This window comes from Agelaius phoeniceus, chromosome 4, assembly GCF_051311805.1.
Source record: "Agelaius phoeniceus isolate bAgePho1 chromosome 4, bAgePho1.hap1, whole genome shotgun sequence".
Taxonomy (NCBI): Eukaryota; Metazoa; Chordata; class Aves; order Passeriformes; family Icteridae; genus Agelaius; species Agelaius phoeniceus.
The window spans coordinates 23,043,927-23,065,754 of NC_135268.1; the positions used below are offsets into that span (position 1 = coordinate 23,043,927).

Below are 21,828 nucleotides of genomic sequence, written 5' to 3' on the forward strand. Positions count from 1 at the left end.
CACCTGCTGTGTTAGGTGAACTCTCAGGGTGCATTTTTTGTCTTACTGCTTGCAGTGCACTGAAGTTGCTCCACCTCTGTTTTAAAGTGCACTCCTGATGCACACTAAATTGCAAATGTAGTTATCCCTTGAACATTCCCATTTTAAATTTGCATTTTCCCCATCATAATGCATTATAATGGACTAAATTGTGGTCGTAAGCTTCTAACACGATAACTTAAGCTGCTCATCTGTTATTTCCTTTCATCAAGGATAGAAAAGAGGGAAGCAGTAATAAGATAGTACAGAAGTTAAAAAGCCTGGTCTGTAAGGCAGCACGGGATGGTTCTTGCCTGCCTGTGGGATGTAGTACAACTTGCAGCAGGACTATGCACATCGGGGCTGTGGTGCTGCCTACACTTAGCAATAAATTATTGCTGACACTCTAAACTCCATGCAATGTATCGGCGATTCATCTTTCAATCGCCCGTTCCCACGCTGTCCGCTTTATCTCGATTGTTAATTTAATCCTGGCAGTAAATTGCTTCGCTTCTCTTAAATCTCCCCGTGCCGCCGGCCAAGTGCGGGGGCCCTTGGGGCTGGGTCCCGGGCTGGTGATGGATGCCCAGGGCACCCTGCCCGTGCGGCCCCGGCCCCGGGGAGCCACCGGGCAGCGGCGGCCGCGGGGGGGCGGGAGGAGGAGGAGGCGGCGGCGGCGAATCCTGGTCCGGCTGGCCGGGCGTGCGAGCACTAGTGGGAGCTGGAGAGGGCGAGGGAGGAGGGGAGAAAGCCCCAAACCACCCCGATCCCGAGCGGAGCGGCTGCGAGCCGGGCGGGAAGGGGGAGTGCGCGGGAGGCGGGAGGGGGCGAGAGCGGCAGCAGCCCCGGCAGAGGAGGCAGCAGCCTGGGCAGAGCAGACCCGCGGAGCCTTCGCAGGCGGTGAGGACGGTGAGGAGCCGGAGCCGGGCGGGGAGCGGGGGATGCTGCGGCGGGGCGGGCGGGCACCTGCGCGGCCGGGGGGGTGCAGGAGGGTCCCGGGGGTCCTGAGTGCTGCGGGGGCAGCGCCCCGAACGCGCCCGGAGCCTTCCAGCCCCGCCGGGCGCTCGGGGAGCTGCGGCCGGCCGGCTCTCTCCCCGTCCCGTCCCGTGCGGGGCTGGGAGCGCTCGGCTCGGCTGCCCGAGCTTGCCCCGGGCCGGCAGCTGCGGTGAAGCGGGTGAGCGGCCACAGCCGGCTGGGACGGGGCTGCCGGAGCTGCTCTCCCGGGCACACGCTGCCCCTGGCTCGGTACGGTCTGGTTACGCGTGCATGGCAGAGGCTGGCGGTCTGCAGCGCTCCCGAAATGAACTTTTAGATCAAATTGTTGAGGTACGTCTTGTTTGGTGACTGGGGACGATGGAGATACTTTGTCCTCTCTCTGTGGATCTCTGGGAAGCGCGGATCTCTCGCACAGCAGTGCGGTATTGTTAACTCACAGACTTTGTCGCTTGTGATGGACTGACATGAACTCTGAATTACCGGCCGGATTATAGCAGTCCATGTCTTCCTTCGGTGATGTTGCTCAGAAACATAGCGTTCAATCACTCGATTTAAGGACCTGCTGAATGTGAATGACAGAAAGTGTCACTGTTTAGGAGTCTCTTGTAGATAAAGCCAGAAGTCTGTCTAAGCGTCCTGGGTCTGATGGTGCAAAAAACAGTGCTTGAGGGAGAGTAAAAATAAGATAGGCATGTAAGGATAATTTGCCAAAGGCTCTCTCAGCATGCAATGATTTGCAGCTTGGATGCTTTCTAAGGGAGAGCTGGTGTCTTTATGGCACTCACTGATTTTTCCTTTCCATGAGCTGCTCCGAGTGCCCCTTGACGCTGTGTAAACTTTTAACAATATGCTGTGAGAAGGAAGTTCATAACCTTAACTTTACTCTGTGTCAAACCCCATAGCATTTTATTTTGAGCCTTTGATAGTACCTATGTCTTGATATAGAGTTGGTGCAGAATTGATCTCTGTTCCTCTCTGTCTCATTCATGCTTTTATATACTTCCCGCGTGTTCTCTGTTGTCACCTTTTCAGGCCAAAATGCTCTCTTCTACATTGCTTAAATTGTAGCTGAAGAGGAGGGAAATGAGCAGAGGCATAGTTATTTTCTGAGAACAGACCATTTTGAATGACAGGCATGTTAAAGTTAGGATGTTAAAAGGTACAGTCTCTGTGAGTGTGCATTAGTGTGTCAGAATGGCTACCGTGTGATTGCCTACAGGGGACAAAATCTCCTCTGTCTGATGACCAGCATGGCTTTAGAGCACCAGGTATTCCTCCCCTCTTTTACTGGCAGAGGCTGCATGCACATTGAGCAGGTTTCTTTCAGAGGTTTTTGAAAGCAAGCAAAAACTCAACCAGCATTTTATTATTAGAGTGATATGATGGATTCATAAAGTGTTTGTAAGAAGATTCTCTGTTTTTTGTGTTGAAATTTTGTGTTGTTAGGAAACAGTTTTGCAGTTATTTCAAAATAAGAAATTCATCACAGTAAATGCAACCTAAGGACCTTGACTCTCTTCCCACAACCTACTGCTCTGCTTGGCTTCAGCTGAGCTGCCCTTGATTGACACTTGTGCAATCAGGGAAAAAAAACCCTCAGGCCTTTGGGATAGCTGTATCTGTACTTATCTGTGTGTGTAATCCTGACTTACAGCAGTCCTTCCTGCGGGTCAGCATGCTGAACACTGGCTGCAAGTTGGCTCTTAAATACATGCTTCATTTTAAGGATATGAGGGGGGTCCATTTAAATTAGTTGGACTTGTATAAAGTGATGCATGTGCTGGGGCCTTTGCTGCAGCAAGACTGGAGCACTCATCTCTTGACAGAATTGAGCCCTCAAGTTTTGAAACTCCCTTTGAAAGAGCTTTGATTGGTGATGATGTAAACTGACAGATTCACAAAGGCTGTTCCCAGCGTCTCGTCTTTCTTGCCTGTTTCTGTCATTCTTCCCTGTGCATTGTTTCCTACAAAATAAGACTTTCAATAAGTAAGACACAGTATCTGTTGCCAGGTGTAAGGAAACAATGAGAGGAAGTCTGATGCTCAGGTGGGAAATGATGTGTTAGTAGTCCCAAGAAATAAGAGGAACTTTTTTTTTTAGAAGAAGGTTTATGAGCTGCTCTATGTCTTAGCAGCTGATTGCTTGATGCTGACTACAAAGCTCTTGTCCAGACTGTAACTCCTGTAGGGAAGGGGCTGCTTTGATTTGTCTTACAAATGTGATACTTGATGCAGTGTGCTGGAGAGAGTGGAGGGCTGCCTCTGGGTCCAGCCTGTGCTGCTGCTAACAACAACAATTCCAAGTTTACAGCCTTCAAACAGAATATGGGCCAAACCAGAAAATTCTCCAAAAACTTGTAATAGGTATTTTCTACCAATCTTAGTGTAATTGCAAGGGTAGGATAGTATATAAACCAACATGGTTATCTTGGATGTCATAACTCTAATTTATGAAGTTGGTGAGGATTTAGACATATATTAGAATGTGCTGTAAATACGGCAAATATAGAACAGAAACCAATGATAAGACCTATTTGTGCTACCTCATAAAACAAACTGTAAAAATATATCTTAGACTTATTACCATTCAGATTTTTGGTCCTTTTCAGAAGATATGAGCTATTTTTAAATTGTCTCAAACAAACTGAGAAGCTTGCTGCTGATAGGCAAAATTTGGAGGAAACTGAAAACACTGCAGTTTAGTCTAAGGTTCATATGTTAAGCTTTTTTTTTTTTTCCTAGTGCATGTTTCACATTGGGCTTGATTCTGGTCAGCTCTTTCCTCTTGCTGTTTTGTATTTGGTTGAGGTAGCAAAAATGTAATGAGGGTTAATAAGTTTTGAAAAAGTCTTGAAATTAACATTCTGATGGTATCTATGAATTGCATTGGGCTATATATCAACAACCTCATTCTTTTGAGTGCCTTGAAGGAGTAAATATTTATCTATGACAGCATCTGGAAGTGCTGGACTCTTTTGTAATAAGGAAATGATTTTGAGGTAACTAAAATACTTTATAATGTAGTGTTTGATTACATTATACCAGTTTTTCATGCATCACATTACCAAGCTTACTTTTTGCTGCTTAAAACGTCAACACCTCATCAAGCTGTAAAAAAAAAAAAAAATTTGTATGTGATCAATTATTCTTTATGATCAGCCCATGCCAGAGTGTGCATGCAGACCCAGGTGTGAGTGCTTACATAGTGTGCACAGAGAGCAGTGTGTCTGTGTCTCTGGTAACACAGGCAGTATGTTCTAACTGCTGTCATGCAGGATTGTGATAAGTAGCCAAACCCAAAGGAACCTCCTCCCTTTGGCATTGTGTCTCAAGGCTGGGATCCCCAGTTTGTCACTGCTCTGGCCTTTCTCTCACAGGATCACTCATGGGCTGTATGCTCAGCCCAGCTGCCTGCTTTGCTGCTCCTTGTCACAGCGAACATCCTCCAAGCCTATGTCAGATTTGGCTGTAATTGGCCAATAGACTCAAAACTTACTAGAGAGGGTCTGGCAGATGTGTTTATCCACAGATAAGCAAGTCTAAACACTGCCTTGGGAAAGGAGGCTGAAGGAGCTATTTTCTGTTGGAGTCGACACAAAGCAAGTCCTCCTCTGGTGGTACAACAGCCAGCAGGGAGGGATTTGCATGGAAGTCATGGTCACAATTCCGAGCCCATTATATAATAGGGATTTTGGAGTCATCAGTGGCAGCTTGCAGGACTGCAGATACAGGTCCACAGAGTTTGCAGACTCTGGATGTAATGAAGAGATTGGAGCAGCAATGTGAGCATGGGGAGGGCACCAGGGAGAGTAGGTTCACCCTTCATGTGTTCCAGAAAGCTTTTCCAATAGTGACTGAGTTTTAGTATGCAGGGACATGAATGACACAGGTCTCAGGAAGTTTCTTCCCCTGAAACCAACTGTGTTATGCATTAAAATTAATTCACTGCTGAAGTCAAAATGCATTGCTACAAACCTCTACTCTGTGCTGCCATCAAGAAAAAGATTGCAGTTTCACAGACCAGGATGAATAAAGGCACATAATTAAAAGTTTTTATTCTTTAAAGCTACCACTTATTTCCTTAACATGAAAATAACTGTTGCTATTTTGCTGACACAAAAAGAAATATTCTTTGGTGTTCAGAAAAATTTCACATCTCAAGCCTAAAATACAAAGTAGATTGTATATAAGACATATTTGTAAAGTAGCCACTTAAAATTTTTTACAAGGTTAAGTTATTCAAGACCTATTCCCTGAAGCTACAAACGTATTTGTTCATGCATAACTTCACTAAGGAATACTTATGTGAATAAAATTATGCACTTACAGGTTTGTAAAATGAAGACTCTAATTAGCTCTAGGTTAATTCCCCTTCTTCCTAATTAAAAACACACAGGTCAATTAAGGATCAAAGGAGATGTTACCTTTGTAATTATCTTCCTTGGCAGAAGTAGCTGTTCCGATAAATATTTCAATTTCACTATAATCTGACCTTTTGTCCAATTTGCTTTCCCTTATCCTTGCCAATTTTGGCTGAGAAAAAAAGTGTTGTATTTAAAACAGACCATGAAAAGGCAAAATACTGAATCTCATAGTTTGGGCACATATGTCTTTTAGGGGAAAAAAACCTGACAGGTGAAAGAGTGTATTTATTTGCCTTGGATTGATAATGTGTACATGAGCTGGATCTGGCTACTTTGTTTATTTGTCTCTGCTCAGTAGACAAATACAGCTTTATTTGTAACTAGATAGTTAAATACAGTTTCCTTCATGTGTGTGACAATTTGTCTCTTCCCCAATAAAGTGATGATGGAATGGCATGCAGAGGTGTGCACCTAGAGTACACCTAGAGGGAATACCCATGTGCACCTAGAGGGAATACCCATACCTACATGCTAAATCTTTGCTGGTCAGATTTGCTCCAGAGCCCATTGACTGTAGGCTCTGCAAGTATGTGAGAAGATTTGGACAAGGCAAAAAAATACTTGCATCCGTGCCAGATGTATTGCAAAATCAGGACAGTGTAATGGAGATAAGGTTAATTAGCTATTTGCATTTGCTACTGAAGTTGGATGAGTAGGGTTTTTTCCCCTAACAGGGAATTTCTCTTCAGGCATAACTATCTGGTAGTTTGTTAAAATGAGTAGAGCAAGACTTTTATAGCCTGCAGAAATACAATTAAGTGTGTGCAGGCATCATAGACTTCTTTTATTCATAGGCAAGTCTTGTAGGGTCTTGTCCTACCAGAAAATCGAAGTGGAGGAACCCTTCAAGCTGAGGTGGGCTGTGTGCTTCAAGGACATGCCATAGGATGGGTGCTTGTCACTTCTGTGTCTCTGCTTCTGTCTGATGGGCTGCAGTCAAAGGTACCTGTTTTAAAGTTCTTTGAGACCCTGGGTCAAGAGTGAGGTCAAGTCCAAACTGCTGCTGTTGATGGGCAGGATAAAACTAAAGTTACTCAGGAGATTGTTTCACCTTTCATCACTTAAAATATTAATGCAAATTGTCTTTTTCCTTTATTCACCAGCAGTCCTGGGCAGGCATTCAGGGCTACTGTATTCAGTGCCTTGCAGCTATTATGAAATTGAAACTTTGAATCTGTGTTGGGTTTAGGATTTGAAATACTGGTATGATTTCTGTCTGAATGATGGTAAGAAGGGCTTTGTCTTAAGATTGCCTCTATTATTTCTGCATGCAGACTACAGTCTGTCAAGCTTGGTGGTTTTCACAGGACACTCATCCCTCTCACATGGAGCAAACTTCTAATGGTACCCTGGTCATCCCTAGTCCCTGGCCTCCAGCTGGATTTAGCTGCCTTCACCACCATTTCACAGTGTTCTCCTGGAGACAGCTCATGTTATGGATGTGTGCATTCCTCACTGGATAGAAAGCTGGCTGGACAACTGAGCCTTTCCCTTATCCCAGTAGGGTCACTTAGTCTTTCTTTCCACAGGTATTAATGTTCTTTTTTGAGTTTGTCTTGCTGCAGACAATCACTTTATTAGAGTGAAAAAGCAGCACCAGCATTTCCCTCCAGATTTATGGCATTAATTGGTAAACCTTGTAGATCTATATTTGGGTTAAATATTCTTGTAGGGCTTGTGAGCAGCAATGGCATCAGAGATATACATCTGTATCTCATGGAAGGGACAGGTTTGTGCTTTTCCTGACAGCCGTCACGGCAGCAGGTAGGTTCACATTTGTGCCTTTGAAGAGGAGGAGGAGCACATTTTAAACCTGAAGCTAATTAACTTTTCTCTGATAACCATGTATAAAAACTGGTTAGGCTTGTCTATATTCCTTGTCGTCCACAGCTAAGTCAGAGCCATGGAAAATACACCCCAAAATAATTGTTTACAGTGAGGATTATGCAATGTTGTTGGGCTGTTCAGTGTAGTAGGTATGCTGCTGGTTGAGGACATGCAGAAATCAGTTGTTTATTCCAATTAAAAATGAAAAATATGAAGATAACCTTTATAACTTTTTAACTCAGAAATCCATTGCCAGGGTATAATCAAACTTCTCTATAACTGAATTATGGAATTATGTAATTTCTTAAGACTACTTCATTTTGAAAAATAATTTTCTCTCCTGACAAGAACCAACGTGATCTCAATGGTACACATGCCTGTGTTTTGAATGTGTGGAATTTTCTTATGACTTGATGTTTTTAAAGTTTTGCAGAAAAAACTTTAATTGAAAATTAATTTAATTGAAGACTAACACAACCCCAAAACCAAAGCAACACAAAGAATAGTTTCTAATCCTCTGGATTGTAAAATTTATTCTTATTTTTTAATGCTTGAATCGTGAGCGGTTAGATTTTGTCCGTACAAAATGCCATCTTTTTACTGAACTTGGTGCTTAATTATGCATAAATGTTTTTCTAGCTTTCTGCAAAAGAGTAAATTTTTGCACAGTTTGTGTAGGTGCACAGTTTGTGTAGGTACACACAGTTTGTGGTGATTGGAGTGGGGCTGTGTCCAGCCTCATCCCCAGTGGGCTGCAGCTGTGAGCAGCAGGTGAGCAGCATTGACAGCAATGAGCCATGGAGTGCCCAGGGGCACTGACCCATCACCAAAGGGAGCAGAGGGCACACGGGTGCAATGCATGGACATGAGGGGTATAAAAGGCTGGGCTGAAGGACAAGAAGGGCACATACTTGCAGCCTTCTGAAGTGGCACAGTGTTACTCTGTATGAGGAGATGCCTGAAGCCTTCTGATGAGGTATGGTGTTACTCTGTATGGGCTGAAGCTTTCTGGAACTGTATGCTGCTACTCTGTGTGGTGTGGCCATCTCAACTGTGACATGTGCTGTGACAAGTTAAATGCATAAGCCAGTTTTTCTGATTCGCCTTACCAGTTCAGCCAATGTGACTTGGAATGGTGTGAACAAATGAGATCCTGTCAAAAGGATTTGATCTATTTTATGCCGTCCTTTTGCTCTCAAATGCTGCATGTATATTTGAAATTATTAATCTGAATGTAATTTATTTCCTTAGCAGTGTTTCAGCTGTTCGGATGAACCGTTCTTGGCATTTCTTCTCTCTTACTGTTAAATTCTTAAAAACTAAAACACTGTGACTCTACTTGTGCAGATGGATATCTTCTCACAGGTTTAATCATTGATGCTAAATCCTTTTAGAAGTTGGTGGGGGCTTTGCATGCAGGAAGGAGTTGTCTTACATGTATTTAAATGCTTTTTGAAAAGTGTGATTGGGATTTTTTTAATCATACTTAAATGCTGGACTTGGCATGAGGTGAAAAGTAAACTGTAAGTAGTCTGATGGACCAAAAGTAGTATGTGAAGGATAAACTAATGGCAGGAAAGCTGAACTAAGCTTTTAGAAGTGTTTTGCCATAAAATTAAGGATCTAAATGGGCAGTTGTTTAGGGAATAGTTGGAGCATTTGAGGAGCTGCTGTGCCTAGCTTCTCTTTTTATTTTTCTTGCTGAAAGATAGGGTCCTCAGCACTCTCAGCAAATGGGAATGTGCCTGCTCTGCATCAGTGCAGAGGCACCTGCCTTGTTTTGTCTCTTGCTCCAGCTGTGAGGTGACATAACCTCACTGCCTGTCCTCAAGCAAGGTGAGGTAATCCTCTGGTGAAGCGTGGCTTAGCCTAGCTGGCTAGCACAGCAATGAACAATTGAAGATGCTGCCTGCCACAGAAATTAATTCCTTTTCTCTGTGACTCCAGAAAAAGCTGCATGTGCAAATGATGCCTAAGAGATGTCTGAGGTTTAGCTTTTATTTCTTTTTTGTTGTTGTTGTTGTTTTGGTTTTTTTGGTGTTTTTTTTTTGTTTGTTTGGTTTTTTTGTGCATGTGTGCAACTACTAGCCTAAAGAGTACTTTTAAAAAAATAAATTTGGAAATAGCACAAGGTAGTACCTGGGAGGTAGATGATAACAGCGGTACAACAGGAGATGTGTTACTGGTGCTGGGTGCTGAGATCCCCAGTGCACTAAACACATGTGGATTTCAGTATCCTGAAACAAAACCTTAATGTTGTTTGAAGGTACAGCCAAAGGTGAGTGCTGTCAGGGTAACCCTGGGGAGAAAAAGCTCAGAAAAGGTCAGGACTCTTCCTGCTTCTGCTTCTCACTTTGCCAAGGACAGAAGGGACAGGCTACTTCAGGCTGCAGCTGTCTGTATGTTCTACTAATGGTTAGAAGTAATAGTGAGCACTGGAAATGATTATAATCAAATCCTTGAAGGATGTGCACAGCAATTCCTGTGTTAATTTCTGGTGACATCAACTCTGGTGTTGATTTTTTGCTTTCTAACAGATGTTGATCCAGTTACCTGTTGTCTGTAGGTGTAAGAATGGACAAAGCTGTGGCTTTTCTTTTTGTGGGGACTGGAAATTATCATAGAGGAGTTGCCAGCAACTTCAAACTACATCTTAAATGGCATGCAGTCTGTAAGCTGTGTCATCAGATAAGGAGAGGTGGTGGGCAATGAATAATAAATACATGTCAAGAGTGGAGAAAGATTTTGCACAGAACAACTTTTTCTGAATCTCATCATCCTTTCCATATTTTCCCTAAGGTGTCTAAGGTGAAGCATCAATCCAATACAGTAATTTCTTTGTGATATTTCTTTAGTAAAACTCTTAGAGAAAATATGTTTTCAAGTCAGATTTTAAAAAAAAATATATGTGTAGCTAGTTTGAATATTTTACTATGATTTGTTGCATTAATACTCCAAGAGAGAAATTGTACTATTTAAATTGCAAGAAATAATAAAAAACAAATATGTCTTGTAAAATACATTTTAAAGTTATTCCATTTAAGTATGAGACACTCTTGTTAAAGGTGTTGCAATGATAACTCTTTAATTGATTAGTTAGAAGTAAAATAAATGGGCTGCTTATTTAATTAGTGAAATAATTAATTGATGGAAGCTGTTATACTATTTCTGTAACAAATGGAAATTTTTTTTCCACTTCAGTGACTCTATCTCCCCTTCTTCCTGTGCCATTTCAGTTCTCTTCCAGCTGCTAACCTCTTTAATACATTTCCCCAGTTCCTTCTCTCTCTGATGATATTCCTTCCTGAATAAAAGCAGCCAGTTTCTGTGCTTGCTGTCAAATAAGCCAGTCTCAAACATTTCAACTGCACTCATTCTTTAGGAGATACTCCTTTGTGTACTTTGAAGACTTTTGTTGAGTATTAGCTTAGCAGTATTCATGGCACCTAATGATAATAATTTCCCATCTGATGATAAATGCCTGTTTATAGCAGCTCTTTTCCAAGTCCATTAATCAAGAAAGGTTATCAACCAAGTGATAAATGTAACTCTGATTTTTGCTTGAATGTACCATATACAAAGAAATCCTGTTCATCAGTGAATGCATGACAGAGTGCATGCTTTAGAGTGCATAAAAATACCAGGAGTGTATGTCAAACAATAGAATATTCTTCTTCTAGACAGTCTTGCTGAAATTGTCTTGCATACTCTTGTTTTTGCAGTGTTGTGGCTTGCTTCCTTCTGTCCTTCCTGGTCCTGACTGAATTAGGTTATCATTGTGGGGAATGCTTCCTAATTCCTGTTAATGTGGGGCTCACTCAAAACCAGTCCTTGCACAGGAGAAGTTAGCCAGAATTCATTTTCTGTCTTTTAGCATGGTAGAAGTCACAGTGGTGCCCATTGTTTGAGGCCAAAAAATGATATGTAAAAAGAATATGTGCTGCCTCTTTCTGAGAACTGCAGAGAAGCCTCATTTTGTTGAGACAGTCTTCTGGGAGTTGGAAATGGAGATAATCCCCTGTGGCAGAGACAACAGTCACGTGGGCTTTATCTCAGTCATTTCCCTTTTCTCATCAAGATTTTGAGGCAGCTGCACTTCCTTTGGATCTGCTTTTGAAAGTAGTGCTTGGGCTTGACCCTCAGTTGCATCTCTGAGTGCTTTTTACTGAGTTTTTCCACTTAGATGCAGGTTCTATGACTGCTGCATTTGCAAAGCCTGTGAACTGACCATGTAGACTTCATTCTTCAAGCCATTACATTTCTTAAGTAGTGCCACCATAGTAGATATAAACCATTCTGGAAGTGGTTTCCAAGGGTGTTGTTCTCTGCCTCATCTTTAAAGCTGCATTAGTTTTTTTTTTTTCACAGAAGTCCATCTGATGCTATAATTGTTCAGGAAACAGGGCCTCACAATAGTGAGAATACAAATCATGTTGAGCTCTTAGCTTTGAGAGTTTCTCAAATTCCTGTCTGTATTGAGTATTTTGATTTTTTTTCCCAAGCCCTTAATTTTTCTTCATGTCTAAAAAGATTTAAAATTTCTTTTAAACATCTGGTCATTTACATTTTCTTGAGGAAGGTTTGCTCTCAAAATAGCATTTCTTGAAACCACTGTGTACTTTCTGTAGGTGGTCGTCAACATATGCTGGGGCCAGCTGACTGACTGACTAACAAAATTAATATGTTCATTATTTATTGAATGTATAATATGTTTTTTTCATTCAGATTTTCTTTTCAAATGAAGCTTGGTATTGCCTGGTGTTTGTGCAGGCTGGGTAATTTCAGACCTTACTTTTTACCTTACTTACCAGATGTGTGATTAAATGTGGGAATGTCTCATCAGAAATTAATTTTAAATTTGGGAGTCCTGGCAGAAAACCTTTGGAGTGCTGTCTCTAACCATCCCTTAGAGAAGGTGGACCTGGAGGGGATGGACACTGGAAGAAACAGAGAAACTGAGGCTTTTCACAATGAATATTTAACAGAACTCCCTGTTTGATTTATCCTCAGCCAAACTTATTTATTCAGATTTAAAATCTAGCCCTTAAATCTGACCCTGCAGTAAGCAGAAAGCTGCCCTTGTGCTCAGGAGCAGGCAGAAGGGGCACTTGATGAGATGGAGCTGCAGATGTTACACTCATGAGTTATAAGGAAAAAATTGCAATAGATGATAAGAAAGGTCTGAAAAGAAAGCAACAGCTGATTTAGTTCAGCTCAAAATGACCCTGCCAAAAGAGGCAAATGATATCACAAGCTGGAAGGTCATTGTTTCTTTATAGACTTTTAAAATATGTTTTTATCCAAAAAATACACTGGGAAACTTGAATGATGATGAATAAACCACTTTAAACTCATGGGAAACAAGCATCCTTAGCTATTCAGAAATCTTCAAAACTGCTGACAGGAAGGAGATCTGGCTTTATCCTAATGGATATGATCAAATACCCCACTGCTACAGTCAGGTATATGCAATGGTGCATTTTTAAGTGTCCAATTCTGCTTGACCAAAAAGTCTGGAAACACAGAAATTATAAAAGCTGACTTGGTTATTTTACTTACCTTGAAAGTGTGCAGTGTCATTTGCCTTGTTATTTTTTGTTAATCAGCTTCTCCCAGCTATAGTTCTTATATCATCAGCTATGGAGATAAATTGCAATAGAATCAACAGTGAAAGAAAAACATAGTATTTTTTTTGAATATGCAAATCATTGTAACTGTGGGTAGTTTCTCATTTTAAAACAGAACAAAATTTAGAGTCTGAATTATTCTAGTCACCCTTCCTATTTATGACCCAGAAATTCTTGCAGTGCATCCTCTAGCCTTCTAACATTTCCCCACGGGTGGATAGGAGGTTTTGGATAAAAAAGTTACAATTTTATTATTCCACATATGTACAATTTTGTTCTCAGAAAATTAGCTCCCTCTTCTGCTCTTTCCTTTTATATCCTGGGATATGTGAAGCTCCATCTTTTTCTACCCTTACTGAGGATACAAGGAGAAAATGTGGGGAACAAGCATTTGTTTTTAAAGAATGTCCATTAACTTCAGACCCTTTTTCTGCTTCTTGGAGCAGTTACTGGTTTTGCAGGCACAAATTATTTTTATGAGGTGTTTCGATTACTTCAGGACACTGTTTTGAAGCATTAATGTCGTCTTTTATTTAATCTGTTATGTAGTCAATTGTTGATCTCCCATTATGGATCCAGTCCTTTATCCCTTAAGATTCTTTTTGTTACTCTCCAAATTCTCCAATTTTTTGTGTTTTTGTAGTGTCAAGTGCTAGGTTGGTGCTGCTCAGTGGTTGTCAGACTTGCTGACTCTGTTCCAGTATTTAGCGGTGTAGCCTGTGCACATAGGAAGATGTTTTTTGTCCTCTACACAGAATTCAGTTTGGTTGTATTAAAGTCTGCTGATTTTTAGCTGTAAAACCCAGCAGTTTGTGGATTACAGTTAGTTAAGTACAATTTCCAGTTATAAAATATTTTTCATTTTCATTGGTTATGCTGTGGTTCTGTAATTTAGCTGTAAAAATGACATTCACTTTAGACCATAATGCTATTAATTTTTGTCCATGATTTTAAGTACAATATTGACAGAATTCCTCTCTTTCCTTCTCTATGTGATGGCTCAGGATGAGTGTTTAAAAACAGTCTGAAAGCAAGGAAATTAGTTAGATATGTAAACCAGAGGAATTCCATTAGCAATTCTTACTTCATTTTGATAATCTGCTTTTGCATTGCACGCACCAAACACTTACCTGGAATGCATCTAGTATTAGTTACTGGAATCTGAGAGCAAAATTGTGCACCTGAGGAATAATAAAATAGTAACTTTTTGGATAAAAAAGTTTTTTTTAACCTAAATCTCCTATCTGCCTGTGGGAAACTGTTAGAAGGCAAGAGGATGCACTCCTTCTTGCAATTTCTGGGTCATAAACAGGAAGGGTGACTAGAATAGTAACCTATTCCAGTAGTTTTGTTTGTTTATTTGTTTTGGTGTAGTGTGTTATATACCACTCCCTCTGTGATTCCATGCTGCAGTTGTGACTGGTCACTTTCAGTTAATGTCACCATATGGATGGAAGGGCTCATCTGCTGCCTCACCTCTGCAATTTTTTTCATGGGCAAGGTGTTTTTGCAAGGAGCAGATTCAGGCGGTCCCCTTCATGTGAGTGTAGTTTAGCTCCTGCTAAATACAGTGAGTTTGACACAGATGGCCCAATTTTACTCCATTTCATAGAAGAGAAGTTGCATTTAATTTAGCTGTATCCATGCCACTGATGGTTTCTGGAATGTGAGAAGTATTTTGGCCAGTTCCCTTGGCTCAGGGTGGGCACAGACAGGGATGCTGGCTCAGCCTGGTGGTGGTGTGGGTGCCCAGGCTGCCCATGGGTACTGGCCAAGCCAGCAGCACTCCTTGTGCACTTAGGAATTCCCTGGGAGTTTCTGCAGCAGGAGACAAAGGATACAAGCTTTACTTACAGCTTGGCAAGAGGAGCCCATACAGGCATAGCAGTTTTGTTGCTGTGTAATTTCAGACATGCTGCCTTGCAGGGTTACTTTCTACTTGGTAACACCCTTTTTGTGCAGTTCTCTAGCCTCCTAGATTCCAACCCTTCCAAAAAAGGTGGTTCCTCTAGTGGACTGGCTTTTGCAAGAGGGTTATTGTGGATGTGGAAGTGTATCTCAGACAGCTTGAGCATAGTCAGAGCTAATTTTATTCAAATGCTGGCTTTGCTCCCATGCAGTGGACTCCAGCTGTTCCAGTGGATGCTGTTTTTTATCATTGTGCTGGACTACAGAGTATTAGTGTTGAGACTACAGATGCTTTTATCTTGTATAAGTTTTCAAAGACTTTCCCTGCTGGCAGTTTACATTGCTCAACCTATTCTCTTTTATGCTTTCTACATGTAATATACATGGCAGCCACTAGCTAGAGAATCATATGTAGCAGCTGGTTACACTCTGTACTTCTTTCAAGATCTTGTGCAAAACTTCAAAGTTTACATCAACTTACAGGAAAAATAACGCCTGAATATCAAAGGGAGAAATGCACAGAGTACTCAATAAATGTTGGTGCTGGTCTGAGTGCTTCCACGTTGCTTTGAACACAGCTCTTTAGAACATGCCCTGATATTTACATTACCTTTCTCTAATTTAACTATTTTTCAGAGTTCATTTATGAACTGCCTTTCATCTACTGAAGGAAACTAAGATGTTTTTATGATGTCATTGGGTTCTCATTAGTCAAACTTGCTTGTTTTTTAATAGATCATAATTTCATTTGGCAAGCCAAAACTTTATCTTACCACCCCTTTACCTTTTTCTCTGTTTGCAAAGCCCAGGAAAGTCTTTGTCTGAACATTATGTTTCGAAGCAAAACAAGAAACCCGAAGACCAAATAATTCAAGTCCCACTTGCAAGGTTGATGGGAATGGCTGAGCAGTGTGTATGTAATGTTCCTGGAGAGTCCTTGGCTCACTCAGCATTGCAAGCCCCCCACAAGACCAGAGCAGCCAGGTGAAAGCAGCCACAGGCTCAGCATTATGGATGAGTCACAGCTCCACTCCTGGGTGGTTTGACAACACTGGTGAAGAATATTTGGCTAAAATAAAAATGACATCTTCTGGTTTAAGGGCTAGAGAGGAGAACAACTTTGGAAATAATTACAATGATTTACGAGCTATTAGTTAATGTGCTCACCCATGAATTTGGGAATTAGCACTCTGAAGTCTAAAGAAATTAAGCGAGTTGTAATTCACTTGAAGACAGGTTACTAAGTATAAGAGTTTAGCTAGGAGCTAAGAATCTCACACCTTAACTTCCAGTAAAGTCCTTTTTTATTATCTTTCTTACTAGGTTTTCTAATAGCCCATTCTGACAGGGAAAACTATCTGGGTCTGTGCACTTGATTTTCTTCTTTCTGTGTCATGCACTGGTTATCAACCCCAGTGAACTTTATTTCTCTAGCTCTTCTCCCTTGGCAGTGCTGGGAAATGGACCCTCCTAAAGAGTTCTGTTTGTTCTAGCCTAACATTAAGGTGTTTTAAGACAGAGCAATGAATACTTGGAAGTCCAGGGTCCTTTTTATTGAGTTATCAAAATAATACCAGGGCTTGTAGATGAACATATATAGGAGATAATTTACACCTTTTAAAAAGGGAAATATTTATTTCCATTTGAAGACTGCTACTTCTCTTTACTTTGTTATTATTGTTGTTATTATTATGGAATGGGTTGAGATGCACAGATAAAAATATGCCTTTTTTAACATTTATGGACCCCAACATCAAAATAAGCTTTTGAGATTAATTTCCTCCTCTCTTCCTACTTAGAAGCTAACTGCTCCAGCAGAAGCTACCTAGGGGAGGGAGCTCTCTGTGCTCTGGGCTGCTCTCCGAGCCTCTCCTGGCAGCAGATCAATGAGACCTCCTGAGACACTTTCCAGTTCTTGGCCTTTTCATCTCTTACACAATTCCTTATGTAAAGTTTGCAAGTTTCTTCTTCTGAAGGCTGAATGCCTGCTTTCTCTTTCCCCTGCATGGAGGGTGTTTCCTGATGGTTTTTGTGGAGTTGTGAGGACGTTTGTTTTCAATTCCAACCTGGACATCATCACGACTGCTTCATACACAGGACTTGAGGCTGCCCTTAGCAGATATGCTGCTTTTTCCTCTCTGCTATTTGTGCCATCCTGCTGTGGCTTGCTGGTAGACAACAATCAAACGCCCTTTTAGGCTTTCTTTGCTGAGGTATGTCAGCCAGGGCAGGAAAGGCCTGGCTTTGTTTCCTGGAAGATGCAGCTGCAGTGAGGCACTAAGTGGGGAGATTTGTACTGACATTGAGTTGTGGACAAATCCCAGCTGGCAACTCAGCCTCACACAGCCACTCGCTCACCAGAGTGGGAGAAACTGGAAGGGCAAAAGTGGGAAAACACAGGGTGAGGTAAAGGCAGTTTACCAGATAAAGGAAAAGCTGCACTGCCAAGCAAGGAATTTGTGCATTATGTCCTGTGGGTTGGTGATGGTTCTGCCATCTCCAGGAGTTCAGGGCTTCATCACATATAACAGGAAGAACAAATGGTATCGCTCCAAACATCCCATTTTTCTTCTTTTTTCTCCCACCTTTCACTGCTGACCATGAAGCTGTATGATATGGAATATCCCTTGGGTTCATTGGGATCAACTATCCTAGCTCTGTCCCTTCCCAGCCTTTTCTGTAGCACTATCCTGCTCCCTGGCAGGGCAGTGTGAGGAGCAGAAAAGGCCTTGACACCAGTAACCTCTGCTCAGCAATAGTGAAATCATCTCTGTTATCAACACTATTTTCACCACAAATGCAACTCACAGCATCACATGAGGAACTACTCTGTAACAGACAAAACCAGGATGTGTTTTCTCATCAATAGGGTGGGAATATGAATTGGGCAGGTGGGGGGCTAGTGTACATAAGAGCAAGGACTTGCAAAATGAAAATGTGATCTATTTTTCAAAGGCTGATGTCCTCAGTACAGAGCAAAATCAGTTTAATAGTTTAATTCTGGTGTGATGTGCTTTCTCTTTTGCCTTCCCCCCCCCCCCCAGCAAGGTTAATTGCTCTGTCTGTATGTGTGTCCACATTATTGAAATTCCAGTGTTAGCAGTACAGGACTGGTGTTATGTGGTGTGGCAGTGACCCCTGACCATTGGGGCAGCTGTAGTGACGTTTTACAGCGCCAGCTTTTCCCCCCTGGTCAGTCAGTATTCTCCTCTAATTAGAATCAGGAGCATGGGTCAGGAGCACCTTTCTTGAGATAAGGGTGCTCAGTGCTACTGAGGACAAATAAATGGTGCAACCTCTAAATACTTTACAAGATTCTTCCTGTTAATTTGTTGTAAGTTGCTTGCATCTAGACAATCCATTTGTCTCAGGAGTTTCAGAATTCTGGACACCTGACTTGTCGCACCATGCATTTGCTTCCCCTTGCAACCCTCAGCTGCAGGGTCCTGCTTGCAAACCTTTGAGCATCCCTAAAGAGGCTGTAGGTAAAAGATTGACTAACTTCAATGGAACTGCATGATCTTATGATATCAAATTATCATAAGATATGTTATTATATGTTATTTCACACAATCACACAAGGGGTCATGCTGGAAGGCACCACAGTGGGTCATCTGGTCCAACTTCCCTGCTTAGGGAGGATCATCCTAGAGCACATGGCACAGGATTGAATCCAGATGGTTCTTGAATATCTCCAGTGAGGGAAACTCTAAAACCTTGCTGGGCAATCTCTCAGTGCTTTGTCACTGATGTTTGAAAACTTCAAATCCTTCTTGGTACTCCTACCAAAAAAAAAGGTTTTAACATGTTATGGACTACTGAGATAACATTGAATATTTTGGGCAAGATGGTGGTGGGGGAGGATTCTTTCCCATGTTTTGCTTTGCCAGTCTTTTCTCCTGTATTGCTGGAGCAGAGGGGATGCCCAGGTAGCTTTATTCTACTTGGAAAGTGAATGGGGGAGAGGCACAGGCAGAGAGCCAGGCATGGGTTGGTGAAGAAAGGTTGATGGGCATAGTATTGTGGGGTTTGTAGTAGTGTGATACTCTCAACTCAATTCTGGTGTTGTGCACATTTGGTTATGAAGACTGAGATGCCTCCCACAGAGAAGTGACGGGTGGAAAGGACTTCAGTGGGAAGCTAAGATGTAGTTTTTATTTTCCCACAATTTTAGTGGTTTTTCCACCCTCATATGGCCTTACATTGTTTTTTTCACCATAATTTTTTATTCCCTTCTAGTACGTAATTTTGAAGAATAAATAATAATAATCTGGTGAAGCATCTTCCATCATATTTTCCTGTAGTGAAGTGTAGCACAAATTATCCTGTAGTGAAGTAAAAGCTGAAATGAATGGCAGTAACTGTGTCTGAGCCCAGCCTTGATTCACCATACCTGCTGTTACCCGAGTGAATGCATAATTCATAATTTACATGATACTTTCCTCAAGGCAATATACTTGAAAGCAATGTGTGTAATATAATGTGTCATTATTCCAGAGCTCTGAAAATGTCCTTTTATAATTCTCCTTAGCAGTACCATTTATGTGATGTGGAAACTATTTTCTGACACGTGTGCCTAAGCAGTGAGCTCTTTGTTAGATCCAATTAGAATTTCTCCCTTGATAGAGTGTGAGGCTCTAAACCGCTGTTATGCTTGGCCATGGACAAAATTAATCCAGTCAGCTGGGACTCCCAGCATCAACCTTCTGCAATCTCATGGCATGGAACCACTGATATGTGCTTTTCACATTCAGCAAATCCAAGACTCAGTGCAAGAGGCAGCAGCCACACCACTTTTCTGGCACAGCAAACGGCGTGTCAGCACATTTAAAAATTATTACATGAATATGAGCTACTGTACAAAAACACTTTCCCCCATAGAGTGGTGGAACTCCTCTCCCACTGGTGAAGAGGGTTTCTCATTTATCTTTTCTTGATTTTTGTTTTTATTTTTGCAGGCATGATGAGCATGCTATAGATGCTTTGCTCATGAAGATAGTTAAATAGCATTTAAGAAAACCTGATCAGTTTTGTGATTCTTCTGTTGTAAGTTGTGAAAAAAGGCCCAAACCCCAAACATTTTGTTGATTGCCTATTTCTTTGTTTGTTTTAGCAAGTGTTTGGTTTAGCTAAATGTTACAAAGGTTTATTTAAGAAACTTAGCTTCAGGTTGTGTGCTAAGCACATCGATTTCAGATGGAGTAAAGTATTTTCAAGTGTCACGGATTGTTTTTTCCCCATGTAGTTCCTATACTAAAATCTGTGAATGGAGCAAGAGTGATAAATGTGATTTAAATCTAATCCAAATCTACAGTTCTTCCTGAGAGCTTATACAAAGGCCAGAAATGTTTTGTCAGGTTTTGATCCACAGAAATCTCTGTGAGCATCCAAACAACTCATCAATTTATTGTGACATCTAAATGCTCTTAAACAGAACCTCTGTTTTTGGTAACTGTGCTCTTCAAGCATTGCAAATCCATGTTCCTCTGGGGCTGGAAGTGATGTGCTGCTCTTGGTGTTCTACTCAGCCTGACTCTTGGTGTTCAGTGGCTTCTGCAGGTGCTTGCCCAGGCTGGAGAGCCCTTTTTTACTTTGTTGATGCTTCAGACAGCTGCTGTGGACTGAGGTTAGATCCTGTCCCATGCTTGTCATGTCTTTGGGTTGAAAAGTGCTTAATCTCAAACTGCTTTTGATCTAAAATCAGTGTATGTGTAGGAAAGCCGAACCAGTGCTCATTCCCTGGGAAATAACCCATCACAGAACTGTTCCTTTTTGCTTCTAGTAGCTCCCAGAAGGAGCCAAATGCTCTACATCATATATAGGAAACGTGACCCCTACCCTGAAGGTAACTCTAAAAAAGCCCCAAGTGCCACATGCTAATTGTGATACAACATTTTATGAAATGCAGATAGACAGGCGCATATTTAAATCATCTGGACAGCTAAGACAGCATTGGATTCTTGACATATTTCTTCATGTATGAACAGTTGCAGTTACTCTTCAGGTTTCCATTTTTTTCAGGTTAAGTAAGGATGGTAATATCTTAGAAAAGGGCATAACACATTTTAGTTATCTAGGTGTAGAGTACAATTTATTGCAATTATTAGCTTAGTTTTAAGTGAGAATTTGAAGGCTAGCAAATCTTAAGTTAGCTCTGCGGCCACAGAGTAATGCAACCAAACTGTATCCTGGATGTATTTTGCATTTATCCAGAAGAATGCAGCAGCAGAACAAGTTTTAGATTGTCCTGACAAAACCTGATCAGTAGATCACTAAGAGATTTATTTATACTAACAAATATTCCTGAGTGTAACTGTTATATGCAGGTCGGAAGTGTGCAACTGATCAAGCAGATGCTAATTTATGTATCACAGGTTGTGCCTTTTTGTACATAAATGTTGATATCTTCTTTCTCAAGATGAATTGAATTTCATAGTGTTGTGGAAAATGTCTCTTTAAAATTTTACAAAACCTTTATGCTAACTTATTTCTTTGAAATTATAAAAGATGATTTCTTTTGCTGTCAACTAAACAACATATTTTTATGTACCTTAAAGTATAAAAAATCTTGAAAGCCATTTGAGTGTAAATAATTTAAACAAAACACTTCTTGTTAGACTTAAATATTAATTTTTATGAATTCAAATTTTAGTATCGTGCCACAGCAAGTAGAAATTCACCAAAGCTGAGAGCAACATAATTTTTAGCACTATGTCTGTTTCTAAATAAAAACTTCTATGAATCTTTGGAATGAAGGTAAACTGGCATGGGCCTCACTAAAGAATGTCATAATAATTCCTATTTTATAACCCTACCTGTTACAGCTTTGTAGCTTAAAAGATCTGTTCATAAATTACACTGTGTTATTGGGAGAAATATTTGTCAGCTTTTTATTTTTCTGTACTGGATTTACATTTCCTATTTGGGAAAAAAAATAACCTCTTGTCATGGTTTTTGTCTGGTCACATTTCACTGCCTTGCTGCAAATTTTTAATCTATTTTTTTTTTTTCTCAAGTCATGCTGTTTT

At 41.0% G+C, this 21,828-nt stretch overlaps 1 protein-coding gene across 2 annotated transcripts in view; it reads left to right on the plus strand.

Moving 5' to 3' along the window:
* Positions 1 to 802: 802 nt before the first annotated feature.
* BMPR1B (bone morphogenetic protein receptor type 1B) overlaps positions 803 to 21,828 on the plus strand; it is a 233,619-nt gene continuing 212,593 nt past the window's right edge. For both annotated transcript variants that reach the window (XM_077177086.1, XM_077177087.1), the window contains exon 1: positions 803 to 918. The gene's annotated coding sequence lies outside the window, so the exon portion shown is untranslated. The remainder of the gene's footprint in view (positions 919 to 21,828) is intronic.